Raw genomic sequence first — 23620 nt, 5'->3', positions numbered from 1 at the left:
ATGGTGACAAAACGGGCAGAAGGGACAGAAAACTGGATAGAGGAAGAGGAGCGGAGGGAGTGAGCAGGTATGGAGACATGAAGGAGGTCAGAGAGATATGGAGGTGCAAGGTTGTGAAAGGCTTTGAATGTGTAGAGCAAGATTTTGTATTGAATGCGGTATGGAATGGGTACCCAGTGAAGCTGTTGAAGGATAGGTGTGATATGGTTGATGGAGGGAGTGCGTGTGATGATACAAGCAGCTGAATTCTGAACCATTTGAAGTTTATGGAGGGTTTTTTGTGAGGCGATGTAGTATTCTTTCAGCTTTGGTGATGCCATACCTCCTTTATTCTTTGGAAGCTGGAGGATGCCGTATTTTATTCTGGATCTTTTATTGTCCCATATGAATCTGGTTATTGTTTTGTCCCACGTTGTAAATTGGGTGTTAGTGACCTGTGCCGGTAGAGCTTGAAATAAAAATAAAAACTGCGACAGCGATGACATTAAACAGGGATTTAAAAAATTGTTTATCACTTTCAGGTGGGGCGTATACATTTACTATTGTCAAAACTGCATCTCCCATTCGTCCTTTAACAACGATGTACTGCCCGTCCTTCCCCTTTATGACTTTGTCAGTCTCAAATTGAGTTTTGCTTGATATCAGATTAGCGACTCCTCATTTACGACTTTGTTTGTATGAACTGTAATATGTATTTCTGAATCCTAGTTTTTTAAGTTTCTCATGTTCTTGATCATTTAGATGGGTTTCTTGCAACAGAGCTAATTGTATATTTTTTTAGTTTTTGCAGGGATATCCCCCTCTTTTGGTGTGGTTAACCCATTCATGGAGTGTCTAGAGGCAGACCCATGGGGGTCTGCCTCTAGACACAAGTCTAGCTTTGTCCAACGTTCCTTCCTCTTCAGTCTGTGAGCTCTGTCTCGGCATTTTTGTTTAAATCGGCTCCATTTGCAGATTCCATGTGGTTATTTCCTCTGGTATTCCTGGAGCCTCTCTTGTGCACGCCGCGCTGTCCCTCCGACCCGCTGCCATCCCTCCGCTGTTTGGGTCCGGTCCGGTCCCCTGCTGTCCCCTCTCGCTGCTTGATGTGTTCAAATCGATCCCTTTCTTCTTGATATCCTGCTCCGCTTCCATCGCGCTTTTATAGCTTTTGACGCCTTCTTTCCAATGAATCCTCAGCCTTGTGTATGGTGTTTGAAACCGGATTCCCTTCTTCTTCAACTTTTTTAATGTCAAAGTATGAGCGCCTTTTTTGTACTATTTCTGCTGGGTAGTCATGGTCAAACTGGATTAGCTGGTTGTCCACTCTTATTTTCTTTTGCCAGGCTTTCTTCAGGATCATTTCTTTATTTTGAAAACTCAGAAAATTGACCACTACCTGCCTCGGGCGCTCGCCTGCTTTGGGCTTCATCGGGGGGGTTCTGTGTGCGCGTTGCATCTGAAGATCAAAGTCTGCCGGTATGAGAAGCTCCTTTTTAAAAAACTCGTTCAGATAGATTAAAACTGAACCCCCTACAACTTCTTCTGCACTAAAAAAAAGACCTGTTGGATTGACATAAAAAAATCATGGACATCGGTTGCGCGCAAAAAAATCATGTTGAACCAATATAATTATTGCACATAATAAAATCATGTTCTACCGTAATGAATGCTTCTTTGTTTCTGCACCTAATAATTTTACATTAACAAACAAGATTTTATTATGTCATTTACCATAATTTTTTCAAACATTTAAAACACTATTATTTGTTTGAAATTACCTACATAGTTCATTTAATTTATAAATTATTTTAATAACATTTAAATTGAAAAATAAAATTGCAATTGCAGATTATTATTTAAAGCAAATACTTTCTTGTGCATTATGACAATCCAATGAACATATGACACTGAACACAAATTTCAGATTTAACTTTTTTATTATCTAAACTTGAAAAATATGTTTACAGTGTAGCAAAAAATGACAAATCAAAATAAATTGGGCTTGCTATTTTTATTAAACAGAAGATAACAGAGCCAAAGCAAACAGCTGGAATCCCTTCTTAGGAAAAAGTTAAACTATTTAAAGGTCATTTTATTCAAAGAGTCGGATCTTTAAGCCTGAAACCTTAGACACCACTTTGCCTTACAACTCTAATACAGTTTTTTTTGGATTACCTCAAAGGTGTGTGACGGAATGTCCAAGGGAAAGAACCCAACACTGCGCAAAAGCCCCCAGAATCAGGACATATATTTGTCTGGATATCCTCAGAAATACCCCATATCTGGTGATATCTACGGTGGATACTCTCCGGACATGACTGTCTCTAAGTTCATGTCCTGAGCATATCAACTCCGAGTATGGGACACTTTTATTCTGATAGAATCTGGAGATGAGATTCTCTCCAGATATGAGATGCGTCACTTGTGATATCCAAGGTCAGGATATTTCCAGATTCTATCCATGTCATATCTGTTGATATCTGATGTCCGTATACTAGTCATATCTGAAGTTAGGATTTGGAACATATGGCCAGCAGGCATATCTGAAGAACCAACACCATTGATATCTGAGTTCAGGATATTTCCAGATTCTCTCCATGTCATATCTGTTGATATCTGATATCCGTATACCAGTCATATCTGAATTTAGGATTTGGAACATGTGGCCAGCAGACATATCTGAAGAACAAACACTAGTGATGTAAGTCAGGATATTTCAAGATACCAGTCATCTCAAAAATATATAATAAATGAAAGGTAACAGAAAACCGGTATTACTCAAAAATATTTTATTACAAAATAAATAAATAAGTCAAAAACCACAAACAAACATGCATCCTTTTTTTCTCTTCTGCCAGATAGCAGCTCTTGACTGGTGGTGGGTTTCCTTCAGTAAAGCCAGCTGAGTGTCTCGTGCGTAATTTTGGCTCAATTCCACTCCTCCAGTTTTCATCCCAGGCTTTATGGCATTTCAGCATCACCATGGTTAGCCTAGTGGAGCGCCACTTTGGCGAGGCTTGATAATAAGATGGTTTGTCCTCGTCACTTTCCTCGTTGCTGACATAGTTTGCATTGGCTCTTTTTATTTATGACAGATCCTCTTCATTGAGAATCTTCTCAGCAATTTTGACCCTCTTTTTGAAGAGCTGTGGACCAACAGGAAAGGAAAATATTATTTTAATTAGAGGAAACAACATACACACACATACACAGTTCAACTGGACCATGCATGACCTGAGTAAATGAAACAAGGTCACAAATAGGACAACTCACCTGATCATGCTGACTGGTCCTCCTTTTGACCTCCTCCTTGCTTCTATCTCCATTCTCTCTCTTTGCACTTGAGACTGTCAATAGCTTGATTGCAAGCTCCTAGTCGATGGAAATATGAAATGTACAGAAGATGAGGTCAACATATTGCAAACTTGTTTCCAAAGTGGAATATTCAAAATGTGCCATGCAGACTGTCACAGAGGCTTATCTTAATTATCCATTGTCAATGCTATATCGTTATTGTAACTTAGTATTTGGCCTTAAGACATGGAAACACTAAATGAGCTGTCTATCACACTAATACAATTGCAATCGTATTCAAAAAATCTCTGAAAAGAAAGTAACACTGATTATTGACATTGAGTCTCTCACATTATCTCTAACTTATGGCGAGTTGTGTAAATCCAACTTCATGTGCTTACTTCTAACTTGGTGGAAACTCCAATTTGGTTCCACATCTTTCACTGCTGCCATCATCTCCTCATTGTGCGGTATTCTGAAGCTAAAAAAAAGACAATATTTTATAACTGACTGGAGTTCTTGTCAAGTTTCCTAAAATGATAGTGAGAAAGAAACATACTTGTCATCTGCCCCGACCTTCCACTGGAGCTGCTCTCCGAGGTTCTTGTGTTTGTGATGGACAAGAATCTGAAAGAAAGAACAAGTCTGTTAGGTTACAGTAACATTGCCGTTATGGCCAATGTTCTAGAATACAGGCACCTGCCCAACACAAAACCCCCCAGCGGCCGAGTGGCAAACTCAAGAACGCATGTAGCTTATAACCCCAAAGGAAGATCCGCCAACGTTTTCGACCACGGTCAGAAAGAGAAAAGTCCTCGCAGGAAAGGTTCAACATAGGCTAAACATGAACAACCTTTTTTAAAGTGCAAAAAAAAAAGTGAACACGTGTTTGTCTGTTTGGCTGCTTTAGTGAATCGTGCTGCTGCTTTTTTTCGTCCGTCTTCGTGTTACGTGACCGGAACACCAACATGATAACCGTGTCAGCTATCAGTGAGGATCTTAACGGGGTGACGATGTTTCCTGCCGCGCTGAATTCACGCTCCCATGAGGAGCTCGTAGCGCATTTAGACGTGTATTTTCCTGCCACTTTTCACAGAAGTGCAGACACATCGGGGCGCCTGCGCTCCACCCTCGCCCCGCAGGCTCCTCGCCTCTCCTTTCCCTCCTCCGACGCCCTTAGCGAGAGGGGGGCCGACGTTCGGACCCTGTGCAGCCGGTTCGGGCGCAGCTGCCGGTGGACCCCCGGCGTGTCTCCGTGCTGCTCACGCTACACAGGCCCCACGGCGGTGGGGGGCGACGTCTGCCGCTCCAGCGGGGGAATCGGGAGGAGTGACGCCGCGGCCGCCCAACACGTAGAACCTATGAAACCTAATTGACATAGTGCCCAGGGTCTCCAACATTTGTCCATAACCGCACGAGAATACACAATAATTAGCAAAGATGAATATGTTTATAGTTCAAATCACACACATATGAGTCCTCTGTGTCTTCAAATAAATAAATAAATAAAGTGTGGGTCTGCGGTGATGACGTCCCGCGGGTGATGAGGTTTTACGGTCTGACACCGAATCCCAGGAGAAGCTACTAGGCTGCGCGGATGATCCATGATCCATGCGGATCACAGGCCCCGGTTCTGCACAGACGTGTGCCGCGGATACCACCCCCCAATCCCCAATCCCCCATCCCCTCCACGCACTTCATTTAATCTGTACGGTCACGTCCTGCTGTTTACCGCGTTAATGTCGCTGCTCGACGTTTGTCCGTTAGGTGATGACATGTTTCTGGGTTACTTGAAGTTTTATACAAAAGCGAAGTTTTTCAGCACAAAATATTTTTACACACGGAAGATACATACGGAAACTTCGAGGGGGGGTCGTATCCGGTGTTCTTGTAGCTTCTTGGTTTTTTCCACGTCGTCCAGCCTATGTGATTCTGTTTCAATCGCTTCAGATGAAGACTCTTTTCCTGAAAAAAGGGAAGGATGTGGTTATTTTTGCTATTTAAAATAGCCCCGGAATTGGTTAATATAACCCCGTAGCCTCCAAGCCCCGAATAACATGCCCATAGATCAAAAGTTTTACCTGAACTTATCGGCTCGGCCGGGTCACTGCCGCCAACTCCCGGATCCTCTGAGGTCTTTTCGCTGTGAGGACGCGGTCAGCCTCGCTTACTAGAGGGTGTCCATGTCTCCTACGGTCAACTTTTATTCTTTTTTCCGTCTTTATCTTCGGACCTAACGCTCCGTGCCGCCATTGTTTTCAAACAGACTGCGTCATGGCGGCGCGGAGCGCTGTAACTTGACAGCTGATTGGTCGCGTTGCAGAACGTGACCAATCAAATTTCACTTTACAGGAGCTCGGGTAACACGTCACGGTTGTTCGTTCTCCTCGTGTTATTTTGCGGCTTCGAAACGACTGAAGACGTTTTGTTCCCGGCAGCATTTGGAGAAAGGGCTGGAGTGTGACCCAAAAATCTATGATAAATAAAATAAAAAATGAAACAAGTTTCTTTTAAAATCATTCACAAAATTTACCCCACCCCACATCAATTCATGCTAAGATACATTAAAAAATTGATCCTAACTGTCCCTTTTGCAAAGAACATCCAAAAGCAATTAACCATCTTTTTTGGAATTGTACTGAAATTAGAATTTTTTTGGAAGAAGTGTTTACAATTTATCAGTAATCATATTCACCCCAACTTCACTCTGAAATTCGAATATATAATTTTTGGGTTTTATAATAAAAACTTGGACTCAAATAAAAACTAATAATTAATGTTATTATATTTGGCAAATTGTATATTCATAAATGCTAATTCTATTCATCTTCTATCCCCCCCCCCCCCCCCCCCGTGTTAATCAAACAAATTGAAATGTATCTCAGTTAAATCTCTGAAAGCCTTAAGAAAGCTGTATGTTTGTATGAAAGTTGTGGAAACCTGAATGTTTTTGTGTAAAATGCATGTAATATGTTTGCTCTCCTGGCTGTACTTACATTTTGAACAATAAAGTTAAAGAAAATAAACTTTCTTCACCCACTCCCTGAAAACACTAAACAGAGCAGCAGTTATCATTGATTTCTTACCAAAAACGATCCTAAAGTTTTTTAAAAGGTTTCTTATGGTATTTTTATTGGTATAATATGAGATACTGTTTTACAAAACATCACAAAAGACTTTCCTGCCACTTGATACATGCTCAGGAAGAAATTGGCTGTTGAAAATGACAAAATTTGTTGTATGCCCGAAGTGCCATTGTATTTATTACCTTTGATGAAGCAATGAGGATATTACTGTATATCTTAATCAAACTTGGGTTGACCTGTCAATACTCTTCACACCTGTTTTTAAACATTTGTGGGAAAATATAAGTGCAGAGCAAACTCTCAAATATATGTGCTTTTGAAGTATCTTGTGCACATAAATTGCTAGGCAAGGCACTTATCAAACAAGTGATACATATAATATCCAGAGACAATACATCTCCTAATGCAGTATCGCCTTTGCACAAATCACAAAATACGGTGTAGGTACCATAACCTTTCGGCCTGGAACTTCCGTTCTGGGTCCTTTCGACTGAGTATAACGTCACACTACGGTAACCCCACTTGGACAAACTACGTAGCATTGACATCTGCTTGGGCTCTACGTATTTTAATTTCACGTTCCCTTTTGTAACCTAAAGGAGTTTTCCCCCATAAATTGTGTCTGACAATATTCTTTGTCATTTTTATAAAGACATGTTGTCACAATCCGCTCGTTACTCCAGTTTAAGTTCAGCCGTGGCTGAAATTTTTGTCAGCACGGCTAAATGTTGCCCTTCCGGGTCCGTTCTGTCAATAATAAAGCAATGGGTGCACAGATTAAAAGAACTATAAGAGAACATGAATTCAATAATAATCATAACAATAATAAAGGCACCTTTCGAATACTATCTCCCAGCTCTGTTCGTTTACAACAGACATCATAATATTATTTATTAATATTATTAATATTAGTATCGTAAATTGGTGAATAAGGGAAAGAGTAAGGTGATGACGTGTACGAGGTTAAAGGGTGAACGTAGATTGAATGTGGCATTAAATGGGGAGTTGTTGGAAGAGGTAGAGTGTTTTCAGTATTTGGGGTCGTGTGTCTGTGTGGATGGTGGAATAGGGGAAGAGGTAGAGTTTAGAATGAACGAAGTACAAAAGATATGGGGGGGGGGGGGTGAAGAGAGTGATTGAATGTAGATCACTGGAAAAGCATGCAAAACGGAGATTCTATGAGGGTGTGGTGGTGCCTGCAGCGTTATATGGGGCTGAAACAGAGTCTGAAAGTGGCGGAAAAGAGGAAGCTGAATGTAGTTGAGATGAGATGTTTGAGGAGTATGTGTGGTGTGACGCGTATGGATCGTATGAGAAATGAAGTTATCCGAGAGAGAACTGGTGTGACGCGAGAGTTGGCTGATAGAGCAGAGCAAAAGGCACTGGGATGGTTTGGACATGTTGAAAAAATGGAAAGGGAGCGTTTGGTGAAAAGGGTATATGAATCTGATGGGAGTGGAGTGAGAATGAGAGGAAGACCACGAATGGGATGGACGGAGGGTGTAAGGAGAGCGCTGAATGCAAGAGGGATGACTGTGGTGCAGGGGAGAGAGGCTGCTCAGGACAGGGATGGGTGGCGAGAGTTTGTGTATGAATGAATGGATGGGTGTGGTAGAGGTCTGGTCTTGGGATGAAGCGGCAAGGGGAAACCAGCCTTGGCTGAGGCCCTGCTGTGGAGGTGCCCACACTGGAGTGTGCAGCTGACCCTGGTGCAGTGTGGTGTGGCTTATACCAGGCCTTAGACCAGTGTCACACACACACACCAACGCACACACACACGCACACACTGAAGGCGGAGGGTTTGGGGAAGAGAAGGAGGGAGTTAAAATTGTGTGCCCTGTCTAGGCTACCCCACCTTGGTGGGACACAGCCTTGGTAAATAGATAGATAGTATCGTAAATTGTCCAGACCAATCACTGTCTGACACGTCATCAGACCAACACACAGCCAATCACATAATGTGACGTCAGCACTAGTCGAAGGACCCCGAAGGGAAGTTCCAGGCCGAACGGTTATGGTACCTACAGCGGCAATGGTAACTGCGGAGGATATGCACCAGAAATACCTCAACACTTAGATAAGTATACACTACAGATACTACAGGATATTTACCTTCTTCAGTATCTTTACTCCAGATATTTCCAGATTTGACTTCAAGTCATATTCGGAACTTGGATATGGCCAAAATAAGACACAACCAGTATCTTCTGCCCGGATATCTTCAGATATGCTGCATGTCTGGATATACACCAGAAATGCCTCAACACTTAGATAAGTATACACTACAGATACTACAGGATATTTACCTTCTTCAGTATCTTTACTCCAGATATTTCCAGATTTGACTTCAGGTCATATTCGAAACTTGGATATGACCAAAATAAGACACAACCAGTATCTTCTGCCCGGATACCTTCAGATAAGCTGCATGTCTGGATATGCAACAGAAATGCCTCAACACTTAGATAAGTATACACTACAGATACTACAGGATATTTACCTTCTTCAGTATCTTTACTCCAGATATTTCCAGATTTCAGTTCAGGTCATATTCGGAACTTGGATATGACCAAAATAAGACACAACCAGTATCTTTTGCCCGGATATCTTCAGATATGCTGCATGTCTGGATATGCATTAGAAATGGTCCAGATTCTTTCGATATTTAAGAAAGTATCCACAACAGATATTGAGGATTCTGGCTCTTTTCGCGCAGTGCAAGAGCAGGAAGAACGACCCAAATCCAATAGTTCACTCGAAGGGGCTTTAATGCCAGAGAACCATAACACCAGAGCGTAGAACGAAGACGCTCCGACACAGAAACAAGATCAGACACTGCATAAATAGACAAACCAATCAACATAATACATAATACATAATACATAAAACATAATACCTGTGACCAGCGGGAGAGCTCAAGAAGGGAAGGGCCTCCAGGAGATCATAGCAGGAGCAAAGTCACGGCCCCATGACAAGGTGTTTCTGAGATGAGGATGGTAATCAGATTTGTGCTGTAAATAAGGCCAAAAAAGCCTTGGCAACTGCCACTCAGACACTTGGTGGGTCGACCACCACAGCCTGGGAGATGTGGACCACGAGAATGTCCTCTTCCTCACCACTGCCAGTTTCCATTAGGAGGGAAATTCCCACCGTGGTGTCCTCGATTGCCTCCTGGATTGCTGGATGGTCTTCATTCTAAAGAACACAGAAGATATTTGTGTGCACAGTTCACATTTGAAGTTTAGTTAAAGCGTCTAGATTACACAACTCACCTGTACTTTGAATAAACCCCTGAACTTGCATATATTGGCGAGAAGTTCAGCAGTCTGAAATACAAAGAGTCAAAAAAATTTACATTCACATGAAAACTTTGGAAAAATACAATTCTTACCCTTGGCTCATCAATAAATGTTATACCGTATTTTCCGGAGTAAAAGTCGCCCTTTTTTTCATAGTTTGGCAAGGGGTGCGACTTATACTCCGCAGCGACTTATATTAGAAATAAATTGAAATAAATACATTGTTAACCCTCCTGTTATGTTCATTTGTGAGGAACAGAGATGATGTTCCTGGGTCAATTTGATGTATGAGGTATGTTAAGTGTTAAGAGTATGTTAAGTGACTCAGAGAATCAGCAAACTTTTTTTTACAATAAGATCTTGAAGGCTAACAACATAATATTCTATTTTCCAATGATTTCATAGATTCAGAAATGCAATAAAAATGACAACTGTTTCTACAAAAACAGTATGAAAACAGAGTATTAGTTGGCCAATGATGCTTCATGAAAGGAATAAATAATTAAGTTTGAGAAAAAATTACTGTGAAATTATTAGATAAACAGTCTGCTATGATTGTGTCATATAAGGTTGTGAAAGTTAAAATGCGACTTATAGTCCAGTGCGACTTATCTGTGTTTTTTTCTACATTATAATGCATTTTTGGGCTGGTGCGACTTATACTCCGGTGCGACTTATAGTCAGGAAAATACGGTAGTTACTGTGTTAACAAAATCATTATATCCTTAGTGTCATGTTAACAGAGGTAGTGGGATAACTGATCAACCATCAATTTCATTATTTATTATGTATGTATCTCTCTGCATAAAAGGTGCGTGTAAAGAGTAGGGCTGGCAATCTTGATTACCTCCCGATTCGATGACAATCCAGGAGACAATAATTCCAATAATATATAGTAAATGCATGGTGACCCACCTGACTCAGTGAAGACTGGAGCATGGACCCCAGCATGATCAGGGAGGAGCAGTTGGAAGTGTTGTGTGATGAGCTCTGTAATCAGGACAGAGGTTTATTAGTTAAATTTCAAATATATATAGAGAGTGACACTTCCACAACTTTGTTGTATCATTTTAATAACTAAACATGCATTGGTTTGAAATCAATAGCTGCAAAAATATTCTGAAGAAATTAGACCAGAAAGAACATTAGACAGCTCCTCCCCCCACAGGATTCAAACCACGCTTGTGAGAACCCGCGAATTTTGAAATGGAAACTGCAAAACTAAACTAGCAGATCGGGAGTAGATAATCCCCCCCACCCATAAAGGATTCCCATATGAATTTATCACAAATGGGAGGAATATGTGAAGTAGGATTACAGACATTATTATAAGGCTGTAAACTTTTTACTACACATTATACACTTGTTCCAAAAGGACATGAATATTTTCACTCCATTAAACTCTCAAAGCTAAAATAAAAATATGTTCAGCATCATAGAATGAAAACAAAGCTCTGTTTGAAACCAAAGACTTATGTAAACTGGACACACCGAACGCATTCTGTGCACGAGACGCGCACGGAGAATGATTGACAGCTGACTGAGACAGAAGTGCGGTGCTGTTTGCTGGTCAAATAATGCCGTCCTTAAACTAGCTCATGGTGGAACGGTATGGAAAAACTAAATAATGACAATAGTAATGATAGCTTCTCACATTTTCCTTCAATTTCGGTCTCCACAACGCAGAATATAGCAAAAAGAAATCCACTTAGTGACGATGAAAAATCCCCTGGCAGAGTTTCTGCCTGTGGAAAAAAAAAACGCCGTGCCCGCAAGCGCCCACTGCCCCTCTGTCAAAATTGAATTCCTACGGCATAACTACTCACCACTCTTCCCCTTACATCATTTGAAATCACCGCGTTTACAGCTGAATTTGCCTGCGACGTGAAAGTACAATTTACCGCGCACACACACCTCCCCCTACCTGCCGTCCGAGGGCTGCGGCCGGCAGGGACAAAAGTGGCGCGCAGAGCCTTAACTTTGATAACTACGACAAAAGTGGATTACAAAGCTCTTCCCCGTGGAAAAAAATAACATTAATGATACATTTACTCCTTCCACTTTCTTAAATTAATTTGTTAGAGTAAATTAACTTACCTTTTTTAAGTTCCTCCAGCCAGAGCAGGTGCTTGTAGCTTCTCCAAAATGGCTTTTTGCTAGCCCGTCTAGCATTAGTTTTGTGTCGCTGTGGCCTTGCTGGTTCTCGTTGTTAGAGTTAGCTTCGCTGGCCGCTTCTTCCATTTCGTGCTCGCTATTTTCTGGTTCAGTCAGTTCGTCCACTTCTTTTTTTGTTCTTCGGCTTTTCCGCAGCGTTTTTCCTCCCCTCATATCTTCTCTTCTGTTGTTTTTTTCGAGTTTGTGGAGTTTTTTTTTTTTCTAACTTGTCCTGTCCAACAGCTGGGCAGACATATGAGAGCTGACGGCCTCTTGTGTTGCATATATTTTACTTTAACGAGAGGGGTTATTCATCTTCAGAAAAACCAAAGGTATGTCTGAATAAACCCTTTTTGTAATTGAGGCCAAACTTTATTAATTTCAATCATGTTTGAAAATCTTTTGTGTTGGACCGGACGGAAAAGGAAAGAAGGGAAGAAGAGAGAGGGATGTTAGAGAGAGGGGGGGTGATAGTGGGAGGGGGGGGTAAGACCATGAAGCAGCATAGAGTAGACAGGTTTACTGGTTGTTTATCATTACGGTAAGGTTCAAATGTAGTACAAAAAGGGCGGGGCCTGTCCACACACACTCTGAAATGTTATCAACACACCTGCTAGCTGTAAAAATGTTCACATGTCAACATGTACACAAAACAGATAGTGTTCACACACGCATACCTATTCCTTTAAACCAACTAGTGTGAAATCTTCCATTCATTCAATCATGCAACCTATTAGTGCAAAGGTGAGCTAACACCTGTGCTCAGGTGAGTGTTTATGTTCTTCTAAAATGGATGGTGGAATGTGAAAAGAAGGAGGAGGAGCGCCCAGCCACCCCCACACCCAGACCCCCGCCGCAGCAGCAGCGGCAGCCAGAACCCCCCAACGCCACACGGCAGCAGGCAGGGGACAACCGCCCCCCGGGCGACCAAATCCGCCACCCGGGCCAGGACCAGCAGGACCGCCGCGAGGCCCCAAGAGCCAGAGAGCAGGGAAGCACGGGGGAAAGAGAACGGCGCCCCAGCCCGACCAGGAGAGCAGCCCCCCCCCGCCACGGCGGAAGAGCCCAACGCAGGGCCCCACCCGAGAAGGGCACCCACAGCCCCAGACGAGCACCCCATCACCACCCAGGAGTTCCAGGCATCCCCCCGCCCCAACCCCAGGTACGAGCCAGGACCCCCCAAGGGAGACCCGCTCCGCCCTCCAGGCAGCCACCCACCCAGCCCACGGTTGGTCCAGGGAGGAGCAATGCAGGGGCCAGCCACCCCCACCCCGGGGAAAAAGGGGGGCCCACAAGGGGTGTTGTAAACATGGCCCGACCAGGCTCTGCCACTGTTGGAGGTTTGGCGGGGCCCAGCGCCAAGGGGCAAGGACCAGAACCCACCCCCAGGGACACGGACACCCCTGGCCCAGGTGTAATGTGGAAACCCCCCACCCCCCCGAGCGGAGAGAGTTCCGCCGGGCCCAGGAGACCGCCACACAGGGGACACAGCAGCCGGCGCCAAGGGACCCGTACCCCCCACCAGGGAAGGGGTAGGGGACAGATGGTCCTAGGTCCCACCTTCCTTGCAAGATGTCTGTGTGCGTGTATGTGTGTTTGTGAGGGTGTGTGTGTGCATGTGTGTGTGTTATATTATTATTGGATTGGAGTTTGTGGAGTTTTTAATGAACCGAGTGTAGGAGCTTCAGACTGAGCGTGTCTCCTCTATGCCGTCATACCGGAAGTCAACTAACTGTATCTTAGTAACAGGTCCAACTTGTGTCAGATGTGATGAATTCCCAGGCCCTACAAAGCTTAGAATAAGAATCTTTGAATTAACCACCATGTGAAAAGGAAGGACACTTTTTGCTCTTTGCTCTTCATATACGAGACAATCAAAATTGATTAGAAAAGTCATGTTTAGAGTTATATGGTTAAGCGTTTACAACAGACACTAAAAACATGCAGTTTTATTTGTTTTGAGTGAGCAATTACACACTTTAGTGTATTGTTATTTTCACTCCCTCATGAAACACGGGACCACGGTTCTTCATACAGATGAATTTATTGGCTCTTTATCCACAACTTCAACAACTCCACCAACTTCACCAACTTCGCCAACTCCACCGTCAAACTAACAGAACAAATAAATACACATCTAAATTGTATAGACATTTCACAGAAATATACATAATATAAACAAACATACCTCGCTGGCCGCATATATAATGAGGGAGGGATGTCCGTGAAGGAACAACAAAATATTCAAAACACTTTAACAGCTCTTAACTTCACCTGAACTTCTTTTCTCGGCGATTCACACGTATTTTTCAGCTTTCCTGTGTTCTCATAAAAATTGCCCGTGCGCAACACATCACGCAACAAAGGTTCCGCTTTGGTTGTCCTATTTAATTAAACAAAAAAAACAAAAAACCACAAGAACAATACAACCTAGCGTTGCAGCTAAAGTTATTATTTAGTGTTTTATCAATGTGTTGAAATGTAAAAAACAATCAAATGGAGCTGAAATTAGGTGTGGTTCATTTTTAATAGTTTCTCACTCAGATGAAAATTGCATTTTGATGCTTTTCTTGTGCCATTTTTCTGAAGATGGAAGACAACAATAAAGAAAATTGAGCTTAGAATTTCATTTCTGAGTATTTCTTTCTCAAACCATCGTGAATAAGGAGCAGATAAAAAATGCTGTTTAAAAAAAAAAGCCTGTAGCTGTGATGTAGGACCACCGCTCCTTTCTGATGCATTCACTTGTTAACAACTAGATCTATGTACGTCTTAGTTTTCCTTGTCTGAGCTGGAATCTGGATCAAAACTGTACAACTGGATAGTTAACTCTGATTTAGCTTGCCTAAATCAGAGTTTTTGTTGGACCAGTAATGTTCGCTTTGGGGTGTGAGGGACTGTAAGCAAGCGGAAAAGACTGTAGAAATGGATGATGGGATCTGGGAGCGGGCTTACTCCACGTCAACAGTCCTACCAATAATTTGAAGAATAACACACTATGTTAAAAAACACCAAAAACTGAATTTTTATTGGAGTGGGTCTTTAAAATGATAAATGACATACATGCATGCAAGTATGATTCAGCAGTCCTCCAAATTAATTATTTTTCTATATTTGCACTCCTGCAGAATAAACTGTACTGATGTTTGTGTGGTTTCCTTCCCAACATTTAGCTTCCATAGGATTTTTTTTCCCAGAAACTCTCAGTAAATTAAAGCACTTTAAGGCCTGATTTGGCTGAGAGCATCTTAACAGTGTGGTTATTATTACTGGCAAGAGCCCTCCCCATCTATTTCCTTATGTTTTTGACTGCTGTAGAAACTGCTACCATGAGGCACCCAGTCAGCATGATGTATTTATCTCCACTCTCTGCTCATGACTGATGCTTTTCCATTATCATGTAGCAAGACGAGGGAGGATTTTAAATCTTTGCTGCCAGCTTTCATGGCCCACACCTGAATAATTTCTGCCTCCCCTCCCCATCTCTCTAGCTCTCCTCTTCTCTCATAACTTATTGACTACTCCCTGATCGTGTCTCATCAATCTGTTTTCTCTCACACCCTTCCACTCGGCTACCTCTCCATCAATTTTGTTGCCCCCATCCCTTTCCCAGCACAGTCCCCTCTCTGTTGTTCCCCTTGTCCACACACACACCACCATGGGCGGTCAAAGCTCCCGTAATCCTTAAATCCTTTTTGAAACAACCGGCTTGGTTGGCTGTGTCCTAAAAAGACGAAGGTTTATTGAATACAACCATGGCAAATGCAGATGCCTGGGAGAATTAATGCCAGGTTACATCACTCCCCCCCTTCATCTGCCCCTGTACGTTTGACTCGACAACTGTTTTCGCTAAAGATTTGCAGATGAAGACTGATTTTCCCAGTGTCTTTTCAATGCATTCAAATGTAATAGAGAGCTCTCACTTTTGATCAGTATGACAAAAGCAGTGCTGAGCTTTTCTCTTGATATACTGTCTTCTTCACACTCCAGCTTTGGAAAAACCTTTTTTTTTTTACCATGGTTGATTCTGTCTTTGGTTGTGTGAAGTGAGACTTCATTTAAAGCACAGAGAACATCGGTGTGCACTCTAAAGGAAAATCAAAGTTGTTATTGGTTCCTGTAGGGTGCAGCACAAAGGTAATCATCACTTTTGCAAAGGTTATTTTTCTTAAAAAAAGCTCCAAAATAAAAAAGTTGACTTAACGACGCAGATGAAAATGATGTTTTTGGTGTTATTTGACATATTCTCGTGGCATTTCTCTGATAAAGGGGGCATATAATAAGAAAATTAAGCTTAAAATTGCGTTTCTTACTTTATGTTAGCAGTCGCATTCACATCTGGATGGAGATGAATTTCTAACAAACTCATGCCGCCCTGCAGAAACTATGTCCTAGAAAAGAAAAAAAAACTGTTTTTTTGAGTTTGGTAAAAACGGCATAATCGTATGTAAAAGACCACTAGGAATGCTTTTACAATAGATCAGATAATATATGGAGTGGGACTTTAACAGTTGGCTCTAGTTGCAACCTATACTTTTTGCTGAAGGGTTGCTATTTAAGTTTGAAACTTGAAGAACATAAACAATTATGTAGCTCTATTATGTGTGTGACTCAAAGGGAATGGGAAGGAAAACTGAAGTGGATCAGTTGAACTTTCTTAACAGTCTAAGGTAAGTTCAAGTGCAGAGTTTAAAACAGAACAACTTTTCTTAAGGAAGCAAGAAAAAGACAAAGAAGCGGCATATATATGAGCCTACACATTTATTTTTTCTACTTTTTTCTTTCTTTTTTTCAGTTTTGATGAACGCTGCCACATTACCTTAACTCTTTTCAAAGATCCTTGCAGTCTCTTCATGAATAAATCTTATTCATCATCATCATCATCCTATCCATCTCAATGAGCACTTTTCTTCAATTTTATGACACAATTTTGGAACATTTTTTCTCCCAGCTGGTAAACCACACAGTTTGGAATTATCACAGTTTAATCATTTGCAATTGATTTCTGTCTTGCAGCAATGACGCCAAATCCAATGTTATTATGAAAAGTATAAAGTAATGAGCTTTCCAGACCAGATTAAATGTTACTATATCCTTCTCTTTATAATTTTGATTTTTAATTGTCTAAAAGGATGTGGTTGGTGTGGTATAGTACCAATCATCCTTTGATCTATGTAAATGTTCTAAGTCATATTCTTTAAAGAATAGTGAAATATTGTTTCTGGTACTGTCTTGGAATATATCAGGATATGTATAATGTAGAGAATGTATAATGACATGTGTATCGTGATACATATCGTATTGCCATCCTCTTGCCAATACACACCCCTACTTTCCAGCTCTGGGGGGGGGGCAGCACGGCTGCCAAGGACACTCATAGACCGAACAAACTGTAATCGGGTGCAAAATGGAAACCTTCGCAGCTGTGATGGAGAGGACTTTGAATAAGTTCTTTTCCATCTTGGATAATCCTGAGCATCCTCCCCATCCTGTGCTTGACGGTCAGAGGAGCACCTTTTCCAAGAGGCTTAGGCAGCTTCGCCGTCATACCAACCACTACAGGAGATCATTCCTACCTCACTCAATTGGACTTTATAACTCATCAACCATTTGCAATAGATGAACTCATTTGATATCTGATTTTCTCAGTTTCTTTCTGATTTTAACCCATTGTTTGTTTGTTTGTATTGAGCCTGTATGCGGATGCTGCAACAACCCAATTTCCCAAGCTGGGATCCATAAAGTATCTTTTTCTTTATCTTATCTTATGACTCATAGTAAAACTTTAACTACAAGCAGATTAAGTTTTCTAAATGTCAAATAAAGAGGATTAAATAAAAACTTGAATCAAATTTAACGCAATCAACTCTTAATATGCAGTTGATCGATATATGATTAAATGTCTAAACTCATATTCAAATATGCAATTAAAGGGAGGGTAACAGGGAATGTTCTTTGAAGAATTTTTAGGTAAAGTCCTGTTCAAAGGGTTTTGTCTCGTTTTTTTCCTGATCAAGAAATAAGGTTTGGGAAATAACTGACCTTTTGGGGCTTTGGGTCACGCTGGGACCTTTTACCATCCAGAGTGAAGCCAGATCCTCACATGTCTTGATAAGATCACCAAATAGGGTCTTCATGGCCTTGAAGGTCTAAACATTAAAATGCATTTCTTTCTCACAGTTTTTCTTATTTTGTCTTGATTTTAAAATATTTTATAGGTTAGAAGGTCTAAAGAGATCAGAAGAGATGTAAAATTTAAGTCTTTTAACCACAGAGCAATAATGTGTCAGTAACTGAAGGTGTAGAATCCAATATGAAGGAGACCAGGCTTGCTGTGGAAATGTGAAGGTTAAAAGCAATAAACTATGTTAAAATGCGTATTAAGAAAAAAAGAAAATGGTAACAATGAAGATGACCTGAAAACCAGACACCTGAATGCGCTGATGATGAAGATATATATTGAAATATATATATAATTATAATTGAAAAAAACAACAAAGGAAAGAAACAAATATATTCACAGACATAGAATGGCCATACAACATTAACAAGAAAAAATGATTCACATTTGTAAATTATCCTTTTTTTTCAAGAAAGTTCAGTTCCTCAAGATTCGACTCAACAGTTCATTTGCAAGAGTTCATGGTTCGTTATGCGACCAAAGTGTCCAACAGAAGGTAATCCAAAGTGAGGTATGGGGATTGTGTGAGTGGAAATATGAATGGCCGCATAACTGAGTCGCAAGGGAACTGAAAGGAAGAAAAGAGGGTGGCTGTAAGAAGCCTCCTACCAGCCCGACCAGAGCAGGTGGAGTTCATACAGTGGCTTCGGACTAGTTGTCCAGAGTTCCGGTTTGGTTCTAGGTCCTAGGCTGTAGCTCACCATCCAAAATAATCACCTGACCTAAATAGAAATAATAAGTCCCAGTTCTGTGTGCACACAAGGGTAATTCATTTCCTAACATCACAAATGAATAAAGATAATTGCATCATAAATAAGTGTCATCTTCTATAATTGTACAATTGCAAGCAAAATTGGTTCATGATCAAAATAACAATGAAATATTAACTTATTCATTAGCCAGTTCATTTATCATATTAATCATATTAATCACAATTTAAAGTGCATAATGCTGATACACAATACACAGCATCACAGTCAATAGAAAATTGTCTGTAAGTTACATATCAAATAAATCAACATTTGGAGAAAGTTGGCTTAAACAAATTGCTAACCGCTCCATGTAAAGTAATGGAACAGCTACGCAAAGCTAATCCCACAAGACACTATGAAATGCTACGCTAAGAGCTAGCTCACTCACTAGTTCCGTTCTCTTAATTTCGTGTTGCGCGCTCGTCTCCGGACAAATCGGCACCAGTAGTGGGCTCCTATGTTCCGACGTTAGTTGTGTTAGTTTTCAGAATGTTTATAGTGAAATGACAAAAAAAAACTGTTAACGTACCTCCAGCTAAACACCTGAGACTTCCTCACACGCTTCTTCCGGCAACCTTCCCACAGCTGTTTTTAATGGGTTCCGATTGTACGTGCCGAGTCACATGACCAAGTGACAACCCGACGCACGCAGTGTGGTGATGTCATTCAGCAGGAGATGCAAGAGGAGACTAAACGCAATTTTCCCAGCCGGGTTACAATTAGTATTTAGAAACAATTGGAAAGATTTACTTACATTAGGAAAGCTGTGGAGAATTGGACACCTGAACCTGGTGTTACTGTAACAGAAGTAGATCAAGCCTTCAAGAAGTGCACCTTCATTAGGAAAATACTCTACTATATCTGAGATGTATTTGCAATGGTCACTAAGATCTTTTCGTAATAATTTTAACAAGTAAACATTTATGTAAACAATAAGTCTACTTTGGCTGTCAATTATTTCAAAAATAAAAAATGTCATTTTGAATTTTTAGACCTAAAAAGCTTCCAAAGGAAATATTCGTTGAGTTTTATATGCACATTTATCCAGATACACACTGGGAGTTGTCGTATGGTTGCTTAGAAATACTAGTATCTTTTAAGGTCAGGCATATTTTATTATTTTACTGCAGCTATGTAACAAACCAAACAAGGACAAGCATTTTTTAATTGGTCCTTATTTACCTCAAATGTATTACAGATCCCTTGTGTTGACTCCGCTGCAGCAGTTTGAAATGAAGCCCCTCATTAGCATTTTGCATTTTGTCTGCTTTATAAGGCTTCTGCCACTTGTGATGAAGCATGTGCCATGATTTGTTTGGTAATTATATAATGGTACCAACAGTTTTCAAGCTTATACATCTATTTTTCTGTTTGTTTCTGTATGAAAGAACTTATATCAGAGACAATAGTAGTTACGTAGTTATCAGCTCCTTATGTTACTTATAGACATGTTGGTGCATAAGAGCTGGTATTGAACTTTCAAAAGGGCACAATGGGCTTTGAAAGCACTGTTGTTTGTGTCTTCTCATCAATTTTTTGACCACCTGTTTTACCCCATTGCCATTCCTCTGAATTTCCTCCTCCATCAAAATAAGGGAAGGATTAAAGAGAAAGTGTTTGTTGAGTTGCTTTTAAGTCTTCCTTTAATTTCATTCTTTGTCATAGGTGTGAAAGCACAAGGCTGACGGAATGCTCAAAGTGCTCAGGATCAAAGCAAAGCACTCAGCTTCTCTGAGTGATCGGGGTGGGATTGCATCCAGAGGGTTAGATGGTGTCAGATTGCATCACGTTTCTTGCTACTTGTGATCTCTCGACTTTCCCTTTCCCAATGCTGTTTCCTCCAAATGCTGTCTTCTTTGGCATGCTTACTGGATCCCACTTAATCCCCCCCATGTCTCTTTTTTTGTAGGCTTGATGTGTCTGTCACTCACCCTACACAGCCCGGCTTCCTGCGACTTCTTCTCCTAATCCTGTTCTCCATCTCTTCTCATCCATTTGTGTCCTCCTCACCTGACACTGTCATCATTCATTGTGTTGTGTGATATGTTCCTATTTTGTCTTTTCCCTCTTCCGTGTCTACCTTGTTCTTTTCTTAGCTCTCATCAATTAAACCATGTGTCACCTGTTGACAATTAAAATGAACCGTTTCAGACATTTCTTGACTTAATTATAGAATTTAATCAAAAAAAGGTAGAAAAAGGCACATATAAAATTTTTAAGAAAATAATTTCATATCATTTTTTTTTTTTTTTTTATTAACATGGATGCCCCATGTCTTCAGCTTTATTTCATTTTCCCCACCACCAATTTTAACTGTACCACCTAAGCAAATGAACACGCACGTACACACTAGGAGGATGGTGGTCACATCTGACCCATTCTCCCGCCACAACCAGGGTTAGATGAGCCGGCGGCTGGGGTGTCGGACACCGGGCTGTACTCCCCCCCCCGCAAATTATCAAAGCAGTGCAAGTCTTGTGAATCTTCCTCCAGGCTTTTGCAGCTTGCAGTTCATTTCAGTTCAATTCAAAAATTGTATTTCAGACACTCCGATATATAAAAGACATGGTGTGATATAATTCCAGCCAGGCCCAGACTGCAATTGTTTATTTCTCCTCAATGATCACTTTTCAAATGGTTGGTACTTCCGTGTTTTAAAAAGTACGCTACCCATATCCACTACCAAAGCTGAGTACGCTGGTCAACGGTCGACCTTGTTTAACTTTTGTTGCATGTCTGATGGGAGCGCATTTTGTCCGATCAATCCCGAAAACTGAACTTGCATAGTGAAGCGTAAAGGCAAGACACCGAAATTGCGCGTTTCTGAGCAAAATGTGAACATAACATGAATGTTTTTTTTTTCTTTTTCTAAGCATCACATAGGACCACCACAAAGATGTTGTTTGCAGAATGGTGTCAGTTCACTGCGGTGTTCCTGACCCATCAATGTGTCAACACAGTACACATCAGGTAAATTCACCAGAGAAATGTGCATCATGACTGTGGTTTTTCTGGGATCACTCCTTCCTTGGACGGGGCGGAGCAACCCTCTTGGGGCCCCCGGTCGCTCTGGGTGACATCCGCCGGGGCTACGGGGTCTGGGGTGGGGGGCTTGTTGGCCCTGTCCTTTTGGGGGGGGCTGCCTGGGGGAGGGTCCACTATTGGTACGGGACCTTGAGATGTGACGGGTCGGGGTCTCCGCTGAGGCAATCGGCGGTCGCCCCGGCTGGTTTGTTTTCTCGGTCCCGTCGAGGCCTGACCAGAGCTCTCCCATGGGCGCTGCCTGGAGGGCGGGGGCCTGGACTGGCTTTGGGGGGCGGCGCTTTATGGCTCCTCTCTCTCTGTGTGGGGTGGGTGGTGTTGCAGGGGATGGGACCCCTGGGCTGAGGGGACCTGGGCCCTATGCTGGGGGGGGCTGGCTGTTTAACCACAGTCTACCAGCTGTCCCCGAATTAACCACTTCCTCATATAATCTTATATTAAGGTGAGGGGGTGGGGGGTTTAGCCTGCGATGCACTTGGGGGGAAAAGCTACTTGGTAGTGGTCCCCCCCCCCCATGGTTACTGTATGGAATGGACCCCCCTCTTTCTGTTTTATTTGCACCTTAGACATGTAGGGCCCTTGGTAGGGGGGGGGGGGGTGCTTGAACATCACTGCCAGCAAGCAGCAGATGTCTTCTTAGCGCCCTACCCGCCAATTTAATTGCACCTTAGACATTTAGGGCCCCTTGGTGGGAAGGGTGATGGGACATCACTGTGAGTAATCAGGAGATGTCCCCTCAGTGCCCTACCCACCAATTTTAACTGCACCCCCTTAGTACACACACCCTTTACCCCTCCAAATGTACACTCCAACACACATGCACACACACACACCCTCACAAACACACACACATTTTGCAAGGAAGGTGGGCCCTCGGACCATCTGTCCCCCACCCCATCCCTGGTAGGGGGTATTGGGCTCTTGGCAACGGCGGCCGTGAACCCTGGCTGCTGGCCTCCTGGGTCCGGCAGTGCTCTCTCCACGCAGGGAAGTGGATTATTGATTAATACTTAAGTATTCTAATCACACAGATCTGATGGTTCCTTTGCTGATTGTGTTCCTCGCTTTTGAAGAACATGACTTTGGTTTGATAAACAACTCAGCCTTCCTGCCTTCCGTCGCTACATCCTTTCCCTCAAACAATTTCTGATGTCTGGGGGACAGGATAACATGCTAAACACCAGTCGTTTTTTTCAATACAGCACACATTCAACACCACCCTTCAATTTTTCCAAGACCCCCCCCCCCTGCTGTGTCAGTCACTATACTTTCTTCTGTCTCCTTCTGCCAGGGGAAACACAATCAGAGCATCAACAAAGTCCTCATGTGTGCAATTTCATGGGCAATAAACCCATTTAAGTGAATAAATTCTTGAATGTAGATGTGCTGCTTCCCCTGCGAGATCGTTTGCATTTTTTTATTCCATTTTTTACCTATGAAACCCAAGAGACACAATTTTGAAATAGAAAAGGGAACTGAGGTGAGTATAAGGCAATAATAGACCTACCTTTAAAATAAACAGTTTATTTTGATAAACTTAGTAGGGGAGCCGGTTTAGCTTGTGCTTGTTTGCGGCAAATTCCGTCCGTGAAACCAGGGTTCGAGTACGGGCTGCTCCCTGTTCCCTTCTCTGCTTCTGTGCCGGTCCCAATTGAGAGGGTTGCGTCAGGAAGGGCATCCGGGATAAAACATTGCCAAGGCGACCCCTGATGGGACAAGTCGAAGGGGAAAGAAGATTTTTATAAACTTAGTAGAACAAAACACCAGTTCCTGACCGTCTACCTCGTCTCTGCTCCCGCTCCTTAACCTGGCTGTGGATCCTGTCTCTGG

The 23620-nt window shown here is 42.0% G+C and overlaps 1 protein-coding gene and 1 long non-coding RNA gene across 2 annotated transcripts in view; one reads left to right on the top strand and one right to left on the bottom strand.

Moving 5' to 3' along the window:
- Positions 1-23620, top strand: part of LOC110016276 (limbic system-associated membrane protein) — an 828641-nt gene that overhangs the window by 400065 nt on the left and 404956 nt on the right. The gene's annotated exons all lie outside the window — the stretch shown is intronic.
- Positions 1979-5797, bottom strand: LOC111948418. Its single transcript, XR_002874421.1, has 6 exons — positions 5358-5797; positions 5132-5241; positions 3836-3903; positions 3678-3757; positions 3256-3354; positions 1979-3128 (listed from the first exon to the last, which is right to left on the bottom strand). It is a non-coding gene; the product is annotated as an uncharacterized LOC111948418 (long non-coding RNA).

The sequence above is a fragment of the Oryzias latipes genome, chromosome 13 (genome assembly GCF_002234675.1).
Source record: "Oryzias latipes chromosome 13, ASM223467v1".
Classification (NCBI taxonomy): domain Eukaryota; kingdom Metazoa; phylum Chordata; class Actinopteri; order Beloniformes; family Adrianichthyidae; genus Oryzias; species Oryzias latipes.
Note: the sequence above shows the minus strand (reverse complement) of the source record. Positions and strands in the feature narration are given on the sequence as shown.